At 35.2% G+C, this 19,502-nt stretch overlaps 1 long non-coding RNA gene across 2 annotated transcripts in view; it reads right to left on the bottom strand.

Moving 5' to 3' along the window:
• LOC144312239 (uncharacterized) overlaps positions 1 to 19,502 on the bottom strand; it is a 57,614-nt gene that overhangs the window by 36,155 nt on the left and 1,957 nt on the right. Inside the window, exon 2 of one of the 2 annotated variants that reach the window (XR_013377734.1) lies at positions 8,660 to 8,854. The exons of the other annotated variant lie outside the window; for it this stretch is intronic. This is a non-coding gene — a long non-coding RNA (uncharacterized LOC144312239). The remainder of the gene's footprint in view (positions 1 to 8,659; positions 8,855 to 19,502) is intronic. 2 annotated transcript variants of the gene reach the window in all.

The following is a 19,502-nucleotide window of genomic DNA, read 5'->3' as shown; positions in this document are numbered from 1 at the left end:
TCTGACTTTGCTCAGGAAGTTCTCACCATTTCAACTTTCTAAAACACAGTCGTCATCTTACCAATTCTTGGAAAGTTTTGTGGAAGCTTTCACCTCACCCTGCCTCTGCCACTCCTTTGTAAGACCACGATACACAATACGCAGGACACCTGTCTGCTACATAGTAATCGCTGATTTCCTTTTCCTCCTTCATTAGACTGGGAGGACAGGTATTGCGCATCTGACTTTCTGTATCTTCAGTGCCTACATGATATCCAGAAATATTAGGATCTTAATGATCTATGTATTTAAAAGTTTCATTCAATAGTTATAGTCTCCTCCTTTCTTCTTCTTCTTTTTTTTATAGTCTTATTTCTAAGACTACATTTTCCCCTATACATTCTATGCTTAGGCAATATAAACATTTATTTTTAAGATTTTATTTTTTAAGCAATCTCTACACCCAACATGGGGCTTGCACTCCTAGCCCTGAGGTCAAGAGTCTACACCAACTGGGCCAGCCAGGTGTCCCATGTAAACATTTATTTTTATTATTGCACCAAAATTTTGGACTTTTTGTTGCATATTTGTCTTGCTTGTCTATATAAGATCCATTTTCATTGTCAGTTAGCATTATTGGGAAATAGTGTGTGGTTGTGTCGGGTGGAATCAACCTTCAGCTCCAGTGGTCTCAGGAGACCTAGTCACTATCTCATGTCTTTGGCTGGAGAAATTGTATAGAACTCAAGAAGATGAATCTCACTAAATCCTAGAACGCTTTGGAAACTCTTTTGGAGAAAATTCTCCTTAAGGTAAAACTGGTATCAGTAAATTTGATGTTAGTTTATAACTGTCTGGGGCCACTACCTAGAGCCTGAGAGTGCAGCCAACACTGAGAGAAAAAGAGTTGTGGGGAAAAACAGATAAACATTTGATAGTATCCCTCATTATTTTGAACCTAACCATACCTGGAATCAGTATTATCAATTACAATGCCTTTGGCTACATATAACAAAACATTGCAATAGAAGTGATCATTGCATTTCAGCTAACAAAGAGTTCAGGGGTAGATTGTTCCAGATTTGCCCCACATCTCTTGCGTAACCATGGCAGCATCACATCCTCACGCAGCCATGACTAAAAATAGCAAAGAAAAGTCCTTTTGGGGGTTCCAAGTTGACTTTTAGTATCTCATTGGCCAGGATTAGGTCACATGCCCATACTCTAGCTACAAGGGAAGTTGGGAAGCTGGGTAGGTCACTTTCGACCTGCCCAGTGAGAGATGGGCCTTTCTGGCAAGTGAAAGAATGGTTTGGGGTGGGATGTTGGGGACAGGGGGTGACCATTAGTAGGGTCTACTACACTGATTTTCCAAGTACCTGAGGAAAAATAGTTCATTTTTTTAAGCTACTTTGAATCAGCTTCTGTCCTTTGCAACCAATTATGCCCAATAAAATATTTCATTTTAAAAAATTATCTTATTATAAATCTTAAAACATTTAAGAGAAATTTCTTATAGATAAGTGTGCTATTACCAAAGAAATAAAAATTATAAAGATTGTTCAGTTTTAGAATATGAGTTTGCTGTCCATATCTTCATATAGGTGACTCAGACATTGCCATGTGTTAAGTAGACCACTCACGCATTTACTGAGAAGATAACTGAGCTGATATTTCACAAATAGAGTTTTGGGACAATTTCAGCATAAGATCAGTTAATATTTCATAGGGTTCTTCATCTTTATCTTGTTTTCAATTGTTGAGATAAAAATATTTTCAGAATTTAAGATTACTGGGCTCTTTCATCCACCACACATTCTGTAAATGCATGTCATTCCATTGCTCACTGTTTAAAAATTTTTTTACAGAAAAAGACCAAAGAGCATAGACACATAAAAGCTGAACTCAGATGACTGGCAGAATTGGGACTCAGAAATGTTCTTCTCTTCGCATGCACAAAAAAACTAGGCTGCTTTCAGTAAAAATTTTATTTCTTTAGTGCATTTTTTGGTGATTAACTTTTTAAGGCTTGAATCATTTGCAAATTAGATATTCTTTCCAATTTTTTCTAAATGATGTTGCCTTATTTTTTCAAAAACCAGGACAGATGGCTTGTTTATTTTCAAATTTAATTATAGCTGTACATATGAGGAGCCAAATTGTTATTGCTTTTTGTATTAATTTTCTCAAAAATTTTCAGGCACTTTAGTAAATACTACATTTCCTCAGCTTTCATAATGGGTTCTGGAAATAGGTATCAGAAGGACAGCTGGACTAATTAGGAATGAGTATTATTTAAGAAATGAGCTTTGTACCCCAACCATGATGTAGAGAGATATTAAATTCTTCTGAGTATAACTATAGATTAGTGAATAAAACTATAATCTGATCAGGGAACTAAGATAAAGGCCAATCCTAACTGTAGTTTAGAAGTCTCTCTAAAGTCATTCCAATATTTTTTAAATCTATGATGTAATTCAAATTATATGTTAGACATAATATTTTTTTAGTGCAATCAGTACCTAAAATATGAAGATGATAAAAATAGACAAATTGAGAAAAGTTGGGGATAAAATCAAACTTGAATGCGACCAGGCCTCCAGAGCTTCTCAACCTTAGCACTATTGACAATTTATCCAGATAATTCTTTGTTGGGGGAATGGGGTTGACCCACTTCCTGTAGGATGTTTAACAGCATCCCTGGCCTCTTCCCACTAGATACCAATAGAACTCCCCTTCATTGTGACAACCAAAAATGTTTCCAGGCATTGACAAATGTCCTCTGGGGTCAAAACTGCCTGGATTGAGAACTATTAGTCTAGATCCTACTCCAATTTACAAGAAGTTCAGAGGACAGAAGAATGGGACATGCAATCAACAAACCTACACTGTGGGAAGTTATGCAGATCAAATGATCTACTTTCTTTTCTGCAAATAAATTGTAGGAAAGAGTAAAAAAGGGATTAAAAGAGACTGAAAACGAGGCACCTGGGTGGCTCAGTTGGTTGAGCATCTGACTTCGGCATGGGTCCTGGGATTGATTGGGCCCTGTGTCCTCTGGCTTCCTGCTCTGCTGAGAGTCTGATTCTACCCCTCCTCCCTGCTCATGAAGTCTCTCTCTCAAATAAATAAAATCTTAAAAAAAAAAGACTCAAGAAGTGTATTAATCAATTTCAATATATGGATCATATTTTGACCTTGATTCATACAATGTAAAAATGTTATGCCGTGATAAGAGAACTATGAATTTGCTGGCTGGATATTTTATGACAGTAAGGAATTATTTAAATTATAGGATTGTGGTTATGTTCCTATGTCTTTTATAGAGCCTACTGAAATATTTTCAGAAGAGGTGATATGCTGTTTGATATCTGCTTCCAATTCATCAGGGCTGGAGCTGGAAGGAGGGAGCAACTTAGATAAAGCAAGATTGATTATGATTTGATAGTGTTGAACCCAGGTGATGGATTCATGAGAATTCATTAAATTATTCTGCTTACTTAGAATAATGTTTAATATACACCATAATGAATTTTAGAATATTTAAACATCTTTTTTTTAATTAAACAATTTTAGCTTCATATACCATCCTTATACTAGCAGCTTAATTTTTTTTTACTGAATGATTTATTAGTTACTAAGTTTATTGTCAAGAGAAAACACAATGCATTTGCTTTAATCTACATTTGGCAGCTCTATTGGTCAACTTAAGTATTGTTAAGTTGCTATCTTATATTAAGTAGAGCAAAATCTGACACATGCCCAATATAGTAGTTTTCAGGTGGTGGCCTTTACCGATCCTAGAGATCCACAGAAGTACTTTCAGAAATATTTGATTCAAATATCAATGTTTTAAAATTTCCAATTACTTTTAAAAACTGCCATTTAAAAAACTCAATTTGAATATCTACCTATGTATTACCACATGTGCATGCTAATTTGATTTTCCTAAGATTAAGAGTGAAGTTATTTCTGTTAACACTATTTTGTTAAATAAAAAACACCCTGAGAGTACAAGGTGAGTGGTTGAAAAGCAGTATAATTTCCATTACAGTTCATGTGAATCCAAATTTTTTCATTGTTTTCTAGCTCATGCCCAAGACATGGGTGTTTAAAGTACTTTATGACTGCAACTTGCAATCAATGCCCAATATTAATATTTTGTTTATTGTTATTTTGTATCAATGTAATACTATAGAAATGTTTGTAAATGTAATAAAATAATTTTATGCTAATCAAGTCACATTGTTTATACATTTGAAAACAAATGGTGGTGTTAGAGCAAGAAGTTTGAACATCAATGTCCATGTGGAAAGAATTGTCAAAGCAATCAGCTTTGAACAAACATACCAGGTGTATCTGAGGCAGGACCACATCTGGTGGTGAAGGAATGAAGGAGGAATGAAGCCTTATACATTAGACATTTTAGTCCATCTTAGAGCCCTATCAGGCCAAGAATTACATCTGGTTTGGTCACAACCATGTGCCCAGACTATTACTAAGGTAATGGAAGCTTTAGTTCTCACCTGAATCTTTATTAGCTCCTACCAAGACACTCTAAATTCAAACTTTAAAAATATCAGTCAGGATACCTGGAGAGAAGAGAAGTCAACTCAGGAAGATTGAAGAGATTCTAATGAAGGGCCTTCTCCCTGAGATATGAGCTGAGAGAAGGGAAACGACCAGCCATAGTGAGGTACCTAAGGTCTAGCAACAGGGGAAGCCATTGGTGTCCCTATGCCTAGAAAGGTAAAGAGAAGAAGTGATACTACTGAAACCCAAAGGCAGTTGGAGTCTTGAAGTAGGCATACAGCAAGGACTCAAAGCAGCAAGGAAGGAGGAAGAAACACAGACCCCTCTAGTCCCCCATCCTTCAACTACTACCAGTGCCTCCTTCTGGCTGAACCAACCAGAGGCCAGCAGCAAAGGAGCTTGGGAGATGCGGGTCACAGGGGTCAGCCTCCACAACACAGCCCAGGATAAGGGCAGAGAATGGATGATGGGCACGGATGAACAATGAATAATCAGAAACCACCCTTTTCCCTCAAATTGGCAAAATGAATATTTAAAATCCTTAGGCTAATGATGTCATGGATTAAATAACAAAAGAATGAAATCAAGTAAATCCTTCAATCTTGGGTGACACTTGGGTGACCCATAGGAATTAAAAGCAATCCTTGTTTCAGCTTCTTAAAGATTCTGTTTATGTGAACAGGGTCTACATACTTCTAATAAGTTCAACATTTTCATCCTGTGGTGATCTGTTGATTCAACTTTGCTCTCTCCCTGGGGTGGCCATCTTGTACAGTGTGACTTGTACAGTGTGGCTCCAGGAACTTCAACTTTCAGTGGCATCTGCTGAGATGGCTACTATCTTGTCTGCTCCTTAATGACAGGTTCCCACCAGTTGCTGAGTGAGGATGTGCCCTCACTGCAAGGTCCCTTCAGGTCCACTTCTTTCTGCAACCCCAGTGCCACTCTTGAGGCATGCAGGGATCCACATGCTGCTCCCAAGCTATGCTGGGTTCTGGGAGGGCTAGCAAGGACTTGTCCCTCTGGGCATGGAAGGGGGTGCGGGGATCCTCTCCACTCCTACAAAGAGGTGAGGGAAACTGTTGATCCCTTTTCCAGCACATTTACTTACTGAGACAAGCATCCCTTCTCTGAGGCCTCACTGCTTCTCCAATCTCTATCCAGGAGTGAGTCCTAGGTCATCCTGATCTTGGAGCCTGATCTGGGGTTTCCTTCTTTCAGGGACACATAGTTTCTAAGCTCTCTTCACTTCTCCTCATACTTTTCACCTCTCCTAACCAGTTGAATCTTACCAAGTTTGAGAGTGGTGTCTGTGGTAGAAACTAGAGTTTTGACATTTTTTTTCTTTATAGCAAAAAAACATATGGCTCTAACCCTATCAGACACAGGCTCTCCTATTGTACTTCTCTTCTCTTCTCTTCTATCACAAGGGGAAAGGTAGTGTAGTAGGCTCTAGAGTCAAACAGACCTGGTTTAAGTCCCAGCCAGGTTGGCCATTTATTAGTTGTGTGAATTAAGCAAGATACTTAATTTGTGAGTCTTCCTCCCTTCCTCTCATGTATTCACCTGCCTCAGAGCTGTGAGGATCAAATAAGATAGAACATATATCACCCTAAATATCATCACTGCAGAATGAAAATACCAAGTAAATATTAGCTGCACCTGCTGTTATTATTATATGTAAAGTCTCTAATTCATACTTTATATCATGGAACTACTGAAAAGATTAAGTAGTACCCAAGCAAACAGATTTCAATTCCATTTTTAAGTGGGGAGAATATTTAGAAGGCATAGAAAACAAAAAAATGGAATGCTTTCATAAGCACATTATTTAGTTAGTATACTAAGGTCCATAGAAATAATTTAAGAGTAGGCACATAAGCTATGAAATCAAAGCCATTGGGAAGATACATATTACTTCTCAGTAATGTAGGTAAAAAAGGAATTGGCTCCAATTAAGTTAAATGATAAATTTAACATTAAGAATAATTGGTTAGAATTTTCAAGAATTGTGTTTTCAGGTTAATAATTCTGTTTATCTTAATTCTGCAGTTATTTTCACATTTTTCTATTTTAATGTTCACCTGTAACTTAGCAATTGCTAAATGAAGTGGTAAATTCTATAAATACATAGAGAGAATGACATTTCTCAAATACAGTAACCATACAAGAGCTTAACCCCTTGTCAGAAATCTACCATCTCTTCGACATGCCTATGAGTCAAAGACTTAATTCTTAAGAATTAAGACTTATTCTTAATCGATATTTCAGATTCTTATTCTTTACTATAGCTTGCAGGTAACATGTTTCTTGCTGATATTATATCTTCTGCTAAAAGATAAGTCAAATAATTTGATTCTTAATCTCTTGGGTTCTAGCTTAAATTAATAAGAGATTTGTATAGCAAACATAGAGTCACAAAAATTGAAACCAGGGTACAAAATAATTAAAAAATGAAAGATGTTTATGTACCCTTTTATACTTTTAGCTAAACATCTTGAAAATAATTTTCCCCTAATCAATAGTTTAATAATGAGAGGAATGTTTGTGCTCTGAAGTCAAATATCATTAATTGTAGAATAAATCAATTTTCATAAAATATATTAGAAGTAGAACTAATAAAATTACTGCAGTATTATCACATTAGTATACAATAATTAAAGAGAAAATGAGCACATCAAATTTAAAGGATGAAAACATGATTTATAATATCCATAAGGATTAACAACTTACAGCAGAATCACTTATTTATACAGTTTTGGTTTATTAAAAAATAGAAGTGTGAAATGACTAAGACTTATTGCTGACTGACCTATTTTAGAAAAAAGCAAGTTGATTATTAGGAAAGCAATTGAGAGCCAAGAGAAATAATCTATCCTAATTGATCATTAATTAATTTTGACTGGTTATTCTTGCTAGACATTTGTATGAAATTATTAATATCGAAAGTACTTCAATAATTTAGCCAAGTATTTGACATAAGTTATTTTAATGATACATGAAAGATATCTTGTTAACATTCTAGAATGAATAACTTTATTCATACCATCATAAATATGATGAACATAATAACAGTTTTAAATTTGTAGTCTCATTTTTTAAATTAATTACTATGGCATCAGGCTGACATTTTACCTAGTGTTGTATAACCTTTTGATATTAATCTTGTTAATTTAAGTTTTGAAATGTAGCCACAGAAATAAATAATGATGATCCTAAAAAATTATTTAATGTTACAAAGTATATGAGAGTATTGAGGCTGAGGGTGGAGGTGGCAAGGCTTTTTGTTGTATTTTTCATCTGAAAAATTAGAGACATTATATTCAACAGATGAAATTGTACATTTGATTATACTTCCAACTTTTGTCCAAAAAAACCTGCAAATAAATTCAACAGCATTGAGGCTGACTCTTGGCTTTAGACAGGAAAATGTGACTATTGTTCAAGAGCTTTATCTTAAAAGCTAGATCTTGGTTTATATATGAAGAGAAAAATTTCTGCTACTACAAAGAAGAAATAAAATTACTTTCTCAGTGGACGAAGGACTATATTTATTCTGTGGTGGGCACAGCTATAGCATAGTGCAATCAAGGAAGCACTTCATTTAAAAGACATTGCAACTGTCACAACCACTGAGCCCCTGGTTGATTACTGTCTTGTCTTATCCAAACTATGACAATTGGATCTTGGAGGCAGGAAAACAAGTAGCTTGGTAGGATCTTCAGTGCTGAGCATCTTTTCTTTTTCTCACCCTCTATCTCTCCATTTAACTGTCTGCCTGTCCGACAGCACTAATAACTTTTAGGCTCACAGTTGGAAAGACAAACCAGAGTAAGAACCTTTGATGTTGTCCTAGCAAGATAAACATATGGAGATGGCCTTTGGGGAGACCATGTATTGGAACGTGGATGAACTCTTGCCAATACTGTAAGCAGTATTGAAATGATGGAAAAAATAAATATTGCGGTAGTTCATCATTAACAATCAATTCAGGTCCTGAAGTAAATGTTGTCATGGAAAAGGCCACATCAGAAAACAACTGTGTGAATTTTTTTATCATATGTTGGAATTGTATATCATGCCATATAGTATTATCAATGTTTATACAAATACATAAGAAATAAAAGCTGGAAATTTATCATATTACCAAAGATGTTTTAGAAGGGATTATCAGGGATGCCTGGGCGGCTCCGTGGTTGGGCGCCTGCCTTCCGCTCAGGTCGTGATTCCGGGATCTGGGAGTGAGTCCCACATCGGGCTCCCTGCCAGGAGCCTGCTTCTCCCTCTGCCTATGTTTCTGCCTCTCTCTCAGTCTGTGTCTCTCATGAATAAATAAATAAATCTTAAAAAAAAAAGAGATTATCAGTATACCCCAGTAGTATATTAAAGGTACTTAATAAGCAGTAAATTCTTTTGTTATTTTTATGTTTTATAATGATTACATTGTTTCTACTCTCTTCTACAAAACTGCAGAATAGAACTATGTAGATATTCTCTAAAGCTTGTTCTAATTTCTAAAATTTTAATGATTAAATCTTCTTTGCTCTGAAAATTCTATAATACATTTTGCCAATAGTTATAAAATTCTGACCTGATTAAACCATAAAGAAGCCATCCACCCAGACCTTTTTTTGCTAACATTGCTTACAATAGATTTAATTCTATACCTTAGAAAAATATAGCATAGCATCTGCCTTGTACACTTGGTGATAATTACTAAACCATTCTCGTATTCAAAATATACCCAGTAAAATCTTCTATCTTTTAACAAATCCAATCTGCCATTCATTAAAATGAATTTTCTTGGACAATCAAATTTTTTTCAGGGGAAATATCTTGTTGAGTAATAAAAAGGTGGTTAAATGCTTAACCAATAATTTGTTTCCTCTAATGAGTTAAGATCTAGGAAAAAATCAATAAGATACATTAAGGGCATTTTAAGTATTTTTTTACTTCTACAGATACTTTCAACTTACACAACTCATTTTTGTTAACACTGCATTATGTTAAAAAGCAATTTATGATAATCCAGATTTCCATAGCCATTCTTGTAATTTTATTAATTTTATGAATTTGAAACACAGCTAATAGAGCCAAATTTAGTTTTCATCAATATGTCCAAAAGTGGAAACTAATTACAACTTAGATAATAAAATACATATAATTTTGTATGTAATTTCTATTATTAGCCTGATCATAAGAAAGTATTAAGCAAGGAAGCAAGGTAGAATTCAATTAAATAAGAACTATACAGAAAAATGAGATATTGGGCATTGGGAGGAAAATTCTTTCAGCAGGGAGATCACCAGTTTTCTTTTCTATTTAATATGAGTATTTTCCCTAGGTACAGCATTTTTTTGTTTTTAGATTTTATTTATTTATTCATGAGAGACACACACACAGAGAGAGAGAGAGAGAGAGAGAGGCAGAGACACAGGCAGAGGGAGAAACAGGCTCCGTGCAGGGAGCCCGATGTGGGACTTGATCCCCGGTCTCCAGGATCATACCCCGGGCTGAAGGTGGCACTAAACCGCTGGGCCACTGGGGCTGCCCCTAGGTACAGCATTTTAAAAGAATATTTTCATTAGACACTTTTAAAATATGAATCCAGTATATGATTAGTATGTGAATTCTTCAAAGTATTTAGTGTTACACATTAAGGAAGACACATTAAACTTGCAGGTAAAATCTCAGAATTTATTTATACCATGTTAGGGAGAAGGAGGGACATTGTTATCACAACATCCACAAAACAAAGAATTGAAACTCCAAATGATGAAGATATTGTTAGGACATAAAAAAATAAAGATGTATATCTGATGACTATATCCTCAAACCTACATAAGTATCCTTTCAAGAAGTCAGAACCATGGTATTTGAGTCACAAGTGACAACAAGTTTTGTTTGTTTGTTTGTTTGTTTTTGGTGACAAAGTTTCTTATTGATACTATACACTATCTTATACTTTATGTATTTCGGCTGAAGAATTTAGTGCATGTTTTATAAATGAATGGTTTCTGTAAGTAATAAAGAAATGGTTTGAATAAATGAAATTATCTTCATGGCAGAGTTAACAAATGGAAAAAATTAGAGCAGTGGTCATCAATAAGTAAGCTTTCATCTAGCATTAGCTATTATTTAACACTTAATTGGAGCATAACTAGTCAGGAAAGCTTATACAGCTCAAAATGAATTCTAAATCTTTTAGATTTCCCATTGAAAACTGGTAAGGACAGAGATAAGTAATCCAATCCAGGTGTCTTACATGTAAGAAGGAGCTCAGATTTTCGTGTATAATTATTCATTACACATCATCATCATTATTGTGATAGCACCAGTCAACACAGCACTTTACAGAATTAAATGGAGCCTGCCCTACCTGCCTGGCCATTCATAATTCAGCAAATGACAAGCCAAAAACAACAATCCTGTAAGACCTGGAGTTCCTTCTCATGAACAATTTTAGTGTTCAGTTGATGGTCTTTGTGAACTAGTAGTGTACAGCTGCCAAATCGGCTCAAAAACTCTGGAAAGTGGTCACAGGATGTTTTCCTGCCTTTCATTTTCAGAAAATAATAGGAAGGGTATTTTTATAAGACTTTATAATTTATTCTTTCTAATGTGGCACTCTTGATGGAAGACCAGGGTCAACTCCAACAACTCGAAATTTTGTGGTGAGGAAATAGCTGAAGAAGTTTGGAAATAAAGCAGTCTAATAGGCTTGCTTGGCTCTGGAACTTACAGTAAGCAAGCCAACTTCATGATCACCTTGATATCACATACACAAAAAAATATAATTTTTAAGGCCACAAAATAAACTTTTTTTCTTCCAAAATTACCTTGGGTTTTATTTTTCTTAGTTTTAATTCTTTAACTTACAATAAAATTTCAAAAGCATTAAAGACTTTTTAAAGAAGTTTATGCTTGCAAAATAAAGTGTGTGTAGCTATTTAGATATTTTATTTTATTTATTTTTTATTTTTTATTTATTTTTTATTTTTTTATTGGAGTTCAATTTGCCAACATATAGCATAACACCCAGCGCTCATCCTGCCAAGTGCCCCCCTCAGTGAGCATCACCCAGTCACCCCAATTCCCCACCCACCTCTCTTTCCACTACCCCTTGTTCGTGTCCCAGAGTTAGGTATATTTAGATATTTTAGATGGACATGTCATTAGTTCATGCTGAAATGGTCAGTCTTCATTACACTATTAACTGATTTACTTCTCGGGTTTTCATAACTTCCTTAACATCTTCTTCTTGGGATTGGCCTTATATTGATTGGAATAAACCAATTCAATGTTGTTAATTATACTACTGGGATATATTTGCACCTCCTTTACATTTTTCAGACACCTTCACAAATGTTGGATACCAAAACCAAGCCTGTGCAGCAGACAGGGGAAGAATGATCAGTCCTACGTGACAGGTGAAGGAACTTGGGTTTAGAGACACCAAGCAACTCGGCAGGTGGATACTAGGTGGCAGGTCTAAGACTATACTTTATTTTATTATTTATTTTAAAGAATTTTTTAAAAATTTTTATTTATTTATGATAGTCACACAAAGAGAGAGAGGCAGAGAAACAGGCAAAAGGAGAAGCAGGCTCCATGCACCGGGAGCCCGACGTGGGATTCGATCCCGGGTCTCCAGGATCGCGCCCTGGGCCAAAGGCAGGCGCCAAACCACGGCGCCACCCAGGGATCCCCAAAGACTATACTTTAAATCCTGTCTCTCGGTTTTGTACTTGCATAAGTCAGGGTGGCCTACATGATTCTGTTGCAACAAACAATTGCCCCCAGAGGCTCAAAACAGCAAAGACATATCTCTTGCTCTTAACACATGTCTATCACAAGATATCTGGGGCTCTCTTTAGTTCTGTCCCTCTGCAACCCAGGATATTGTACCATCCACTACCTGGAAAGTTGCTTGTCCCTGGGACAGAGGGAAACAAAATTGTAGCAAATTGCGCACTTGCTCTTAACGTTACTATACAGACACTTCTATTCATGGTTCATCAGCCAAAGCATGCCTCACAGTCATGGCTAACTGCAAGTGGGCAAACCTATGAGGAAATGAACCAGATTAGAAGTATTCTGTGAATGTCACCAATTACAATAGTCTTTCAAGGTACCAAGTATTCAATCCATTCTCCTTCCTATAGGCAATACATATTCACCCTCCCTGAAGAAGAAAACCCAAAAAGTGACATTTAGGGAGGAGGGCAAACACAAAGAACAGGATCTATGGATGAGACTACAGTGTAGTCCCTACATCACAGAGAAATGTGCTTCATGTCTGCTGTGGTTCCTCTTGAACCAAAAAAAAACTTTAAACTAAAAGGGCAAGTCATCTGCTTGCCAAACACCCAGTATACGCTGGTGAAACATGTTCAGGGCAACTTCCAAAAAAAAAAAAAAAAAAAAAAGAGAAAAATGGGAGACACAACACTTTTGTCTATAGCAAGTGTGAAATCCCAGAGGGCAGGTATTTTAAGAATCCTCTATCCCAAAGGGAGAGAAAAGGTTTTTTTTGTTTTGTTTTGTTTTGTTTTATTAGACCTACAAGGGGCTTTCCAATTTATTTATTCTCCATTGCTCTTTGTTCTATCTTCTGAAAAATTTCATCTTTGTACAAAGGTGAACAATGGTAACCTTACTGGGACCCTGAACAACTTTTTTCAGGTGGTAGGAGAAAAACAAAGATAATATAGCAATTTTCCCTTAAGACCAAATGTGTGCAGTTTAAGACTGCAGTGCAGAATATTATATACTTCTTATATTTTTGGTGTTTAAAATACTCTTTCCTCTGGACTTCTGTATCAGCAATATGGCAGTCTTCATGAACTGTGGTTCTTCTTATTATTGAACAAGTTTGTGTAAAACATAAATTTTCCATAAAGTCTAACTTTTGTAGCATTGCTAAAATCTCAGGAAAGAAGAAATATCTTTTAAAGAACTCAAACAACCAAAAGAACCCCAAAATAAACAAAACAACCAGGAGTTGAAAATGGAGCTATAAGCTATACCGGCACACATGCTATGCACATACACATGCGGTTTTGTTCTGCCAGTGGCAACTAGAAGGACCTGCACCTGAGATTTTGATATTAAACCTAGGAATTTGGGCTAAATGGTCTCCCATTTCTAGGGCCTTATGGATCCCAGCAAAAGCTTATGCAAATCTTCTTTGGAAGAAAGTTGAGGTTAGCTACCTTCGAAAGTTCAATGTAAGGTTACAGAACACAAGGAAACAAGTCACCATGAGTAAATGTCAGTGGAAACATAAATTAGTATCCTCAAAAATCACAAATATTAAATGACCAGATACAGAATGTCAATTATGAAAAATATTGAAATAAATTAAAAATAGAATCGGATGAATGCTCAGGCAACAAAAGATTACCCAAAGTGACAAGGAAGATATAAAACAGTAACAAAAGTAGACCTCTTATAAATGAAAAATATAATTGTTGAAAGAAAGAAACTCAGTGGTTAAATTTAAGGGAAAATTAGACTCAGATAAATAAATAGGAAGATGGAAAAAATACTCAGAATACAGCCACAAAGAGGCACGAAAATGGAGAATATAAAACAGTGGTTAGGAGATGAAGAAATAGGATAAGATTACATCTTACAATAGGATAAGATTTACAATAGGATAAGACTTACATCTAATTGTAGTCCCTAAATGACAGGACAGAGAGAACACAGGAGAGGCAATTTTTAAAGAGTTAATGCTTATAAATGAAGGCCATAAATCCAAAGTAACAAGATGTATATGTAGTGAGATAAAGAAGTGGTTAAACATTAGAAACATTTCCTTTAAAATCACGAAGAAGACAAGCATGTTCACTTTCTCAGTTCCCATTTAACACTGTATGAGCTGCTTGTCCTAGCCACTGCAGTAGGTCAGGTAAGAATAATACGAATTAGAAAAGAAAGAAACAAAATTGTTAAAATTCACACTTAGTTGTCTACATGGAATACCACCCCCTGCCCTCTGCAAACTTACCATTTATTAGAAATAATAAGAGAATTTAAGTTATCAAGGATCAACTGGTATTTGGATATAATACCAACTAAAGCAAATCGGGGTTATTTTTATACACTAGCCACAAACAGAAGACATATTTTAAAGCAATTATTTACAGCAGCAAGAAGAGATATAAGGAATCCAAAAATATATGGAACAAGAGATACGTAAAACCTCTATGGAAAAGGTACAAAGCTTTTACTGAAAGACATTAAGGAAGATCTACATTTGCAACATACATGATGTTCATGGATAGGAAATGCTCACGTAAGTTTCTTCTAAAGTCAATACAATTCTGATAAAAAAATTCCAACAGGCTTCTTTGCTGTTTCTTCAGAACTTGAGAAGTCAATTCAAAATTTTACCTGAGAGAGCAAAGGACCAGTAAGATCCAAGATAAAGAAAGAAGAAACCAATGGCGAATGTCTAGAAAGAGAACATCTCCAGAACAAAAGCAGGAAGAGAAGAATTTGTCCTCAGCCTAATTGATGGTACTATGCCATCATAGTACCATAGTACCATATGAAGAAAAAAAAAATTACTGGAGAAGGAGTTGAGTCTGTCTGGGAAACAAGAGTGGATAGGAGGGGCTGTGAGGGATGGTGGGAAGTGGAGGCAGCAGAATCAGAGAAAAATTGGAGGAAGTAAAGGGAGTCTGCAAGCATGTCTCTCTGTCAGACATAGACATAGCCAGGTTTTGCAGTGTGATGTTGTTAGATATCTAAATCAGCAGTTTTCCAAAATATTTGTTCAAAATTCCTAAAAGAATTAAATTTTTTTTTGCCTTTTAATGTATTCTTAAGGTGGAATTTGTTATGTTTTAGCATATATTTAAATAGTTACAAGGGATGTAATTGCTGGTGTACTGAAAATAATTATAATTTACAATTTAAATCATTATATTTACCAAGTGTATCTAATGGAATCCCAAATGTTAAAGATTTGATATTCAGCCACCATCAGAAAAGACATGAACCACTTTATCTCTAAATGGGAAATTTTACAAGTTTCTTTTCCTACTTGAACTTCTATTTTTATTCCACTTTCTCCATAGACTTTTATGCTTACATAAAATATTTTTGTGCTTGAGGTCTTCATTGCTCATCCTATAATGTTTCTCTTCAGCAAGCATATAAATGTAAATTGGAATTTTATACATTTTTACATTTCATGTGACTATAAGATTCAATGGTCAAGAGTTTTCTTTTGGTTTTCATTATTAAAATTGTTAGTAGTTGACAATTAATAACAAAATAAGCATATCACAAATTATAACAGATGAATATTAAACATTGAAAATAAAATTTCCCTGGAAATGAATCTCATAACGAGATAGATGATCCCTTTTTTCCTCCAATTAGTTAATGTATCCACGAGCAAATATTAATGATAGAATGAGATAGTTCTTTTTTTTTTTTAAAAAGGTTTTATTTATTTATTCATGAGAGACACAGAGAGGCACAGACATAGACAGAAGGAGAAGCAGGCTCCCTGTGGGGAGCGTGATGTGGAACTCGATCCCAGGACCCCTGAGCCCAAGGCTGATGCTCAGCCACTGAGCCACCCAGGCATCCCTAGAATGAGAGTTCTTAACATCAAGTCTACATGTGCTATGTAAGCCCCTGGTTCCTTGACTGTGGCAACGTCAACACCAATGAATTTAATTGTCCCTTTGGCCCCCAGATGGTTTTTATACCATACAGCAATGCTGTAGTAGGGATGGCTAACAGCGATACCTTTCTTTTGTCAAGTGGGAAAAGGTAGCTGAGAAAAGGAGACCAATGTGAGGCCCAGAGAGCAGGCACCTTAGATCAATTTTAAGATGAGGAATGCAAGTTGAAGATCTTAACAATGATTCCTTTAAAAACCTATAAAACTTTGGAAAGGTTTTTTGTGCCAAAGTTTGAGGACCACTGATTCAAGTCATGTAACTAATTCCTCTGGCTGATTTGCTTTCTCAGTAAGGAGCCTCTGATTTTAATGTCATTTGGATGTCCTCAGGCCTATGGGTAATACGCAGGTCGCATTAACAGTAACAGTTCAAACTGCACTTCACTTCGTCCCCACCTGCTGACAAACCTCTCATCCTTTGCAAATTCTACCTACTTCAACCTGCCATCCAAGCTCCCAAGCAATGGCTCCTCTTAAGTTTTCACAGATAAATCCACATGGCCAGTTTTCATCTCTCACTGGGCAAAGGCACCAATGCATCACAGCTGTACTTTCACACTTTCACATACTACAATGTACTGGAAATGAATCAAATGTAAGTCAAATTTTGGAAGCCAAAAAAATGTATTGTTATTTTGCTAAGTAAGTATCTTAAAATACCTCACATTCTCAGCATTGTTTAACTTGCGCAAGAATATTTCAAACATCTTAGAATGATTCCTCTTATGACATATTTGAAGCTCACAAAAGATTATATGCAATATATATATAAGTTACTAGGTAAACATTAAAATGAAAATCCAGGAACCCCTTACTTAGTTTAAAAACTAAAACATTACTAGCAGCATTTGCATGCTCTGTTTCCATCCCATCCCCTTGCCTTTCTCCCAGAGACAGTCACTATTTTGAGTTTTGCTCTTAGCACCCTCTTCCATTTTAAATAGAAGCTTTTTATCACACGTATATATTCCTAAACAATAGATTGTTTAGATTTTTCTTATTCAGCTTTGGAAAACTTTCATATTATATGTACTCCTGTGTAACTTGATTTCTTCATTCAATATTTTCAAGATTCAGCTATAATGTTACATACATCTATGGTTTACTTATTTTTACTGACATATTTTATTGGGTACACCATCACAATTTCTTTAATCCATTGTCCTGAAATGAACATTTGGATTGTTTTATATTTTTGCTATTACAAACATGTTGCTGGTACACATTTATAAGAATTTCCCTAAGTATATATGTACCTGAGAATGGAATGGCTTGGTGTACCAAATTTTTCCAAAGTAATTGCACAAATTTACATCACCTCCATCAGTGTATAATACCCTTTTGACTTGTAAATTCACCAGTCTTTAATATTATCAAACTTCTTAATATATACCAATATGAGTAACTATAAAATATTGTCTTCTTGGGCTCTTAACCTGTAAATTGCAAATTTGCAAATTTACAGATTAAAATTGATGATAAAGTTGAGCAACTTTTTATGTTTTATTTGCCATTTGGGTTTTATCTCCCACAATATGTCTACCATAACATTTGACCAATTTCCAGTTGGATTTTTATTGATTTGTAGTTCTTTATAATCTAATCTAGGTACTAATTATTTTTCGGTGGTGGGTACATCTTGAATATAACTAACTCTATTCACATAAGCTTGTCTCATTCAGTTCTCAGGTATTGTACATCTGCCCATAGATGCTGATGTTTCCTTCCTACAGCAACAGTGCCTCAAGTTTGTGTGGATAACTAGTTTACAAAGCACTCTCACAAATCTTATCTCATTTGAGTCTCCCAACAACTTTTTAAAAACTAGCTGGGTATTATTATAGTTGTTTTATAGATAAGGACACTGAGTGGCTTGCCCAAGGTCATAGAGCTAATACATCCTCAGATTCTGTATTCCATATCCTCTTTATGATTATATGATGCTTCTGCTGTTTGTAGATTACCACCTCATCATTTAAGCAAATGCTGTACTTCTGCTTAGCATCTTTACTTCAGTGTCCTTTCTTTCTTCCCCCTCTTTTTGTATATAATTCAAAATATAGCTCTAGTATATGAAGTTCATTTTAAATGCATTACCTACAAGATAACAGATGAATAAAGGAAGCACTGAGAGAATTTTTAAGAGAGTCTAGGAGGATATTAGAAACCACAACAGTTATCTGTTCCCGGACAAACCACATTTTTAAACATAATGGGTCTATTATGTAAGAGACCTGATTAAGTTCAGTATTTTCCTTTCTTTTGGCCTTTGAGAGATGTAAAAAGATGAATGCAGGGATTAAGAGAAGAAAAATTTGCTTTGATAGTTATTAGTATTATCTAAATTGGCTGCCCTATGTCAAATACTGATTTTATATTTATTAATTATTAAATATTATCTATTTGTTATATTAGACATAACAAATACTTACAACTAGTCTTATGTGTTGAACCTATCATGGGAAGTAATATTGGTAGAACAGTAATCCCATCATTCACCTTTCATTTGAAGCTTTTACACCTGGACTATTGGGTGGGCATCCATTGACTGTGGGAGCCCAAGGAAGGTGTTAGCAGCTCTCAAATGAGAGATGCCCAAATGCTATTTTTCAAAGAACTGAAACAGTAAAAGATTATACTTCTTACTTTCTGGGAGTGGTTAAGTTCATTCATTCATTCATTCATTCATTCATTCTTAAGCTGACCAAACTACTCATGTGAAATCTTTAACCTTTTGGTAGTTTCCATTTCTTTTTATGTGCACCACATACACCAGAGAAACCTATGTTTGATGTAACTACCAGAAGGACCTGGGGATAAATAAGGAAACATTTCTGCTCTGAGGTATTTTAATCACCATATAATAGTTCTATCTTAAGCACTTCCTGGACACATCCCTTGATGAATAATAAAGAGATAGGACTACATCATATCTTCTCCAAAGAGAAAAGTCTTTAATAGCAACTGTCAATTCCACAGATAATTACTAAATATGGTTTTTCTAGATCTCTTTCTTCAAGTATTATAAATAAATGCATCTCCAGTTAGTATTTACTCATCAAACATTCCTACAACCGTGTCCAATTTAAAACTGGTTGGCTTGCCTCTGTTTCCATGAAGTGATGGCTTCTATAAGTATTTTGCTTTGAGTCTGAGAGCTGTGTGTTATATGAAAAATAATATATGTCTGATGATGTGCTCCCTGTGTGTATTTCTTTTATGAGTCAGGGACTCTATAAGGCTCATGCAGCTCACTTTGAGTAGAGATAATTATACCACAAAG

Source organism: Canis aureus, chromosome 4 (assembly GCF_053574225.1).
Source record: "Canis aureus isolate CA01 chromosome 4, VMU_Caureus_v.1.0, whole genome shotgun sequence".
In the NCBI taxonomy this organism is placed as follows: Eukaryota; Metazoa; Chordata; class Mammalia; order Carnivora; family Canidae; genus Canis; species Canis aureus.
Note: the sequence above shows the minus strand (reverse complement) of the source record. Positions and strands in the feature narration are given on the sequence as shown.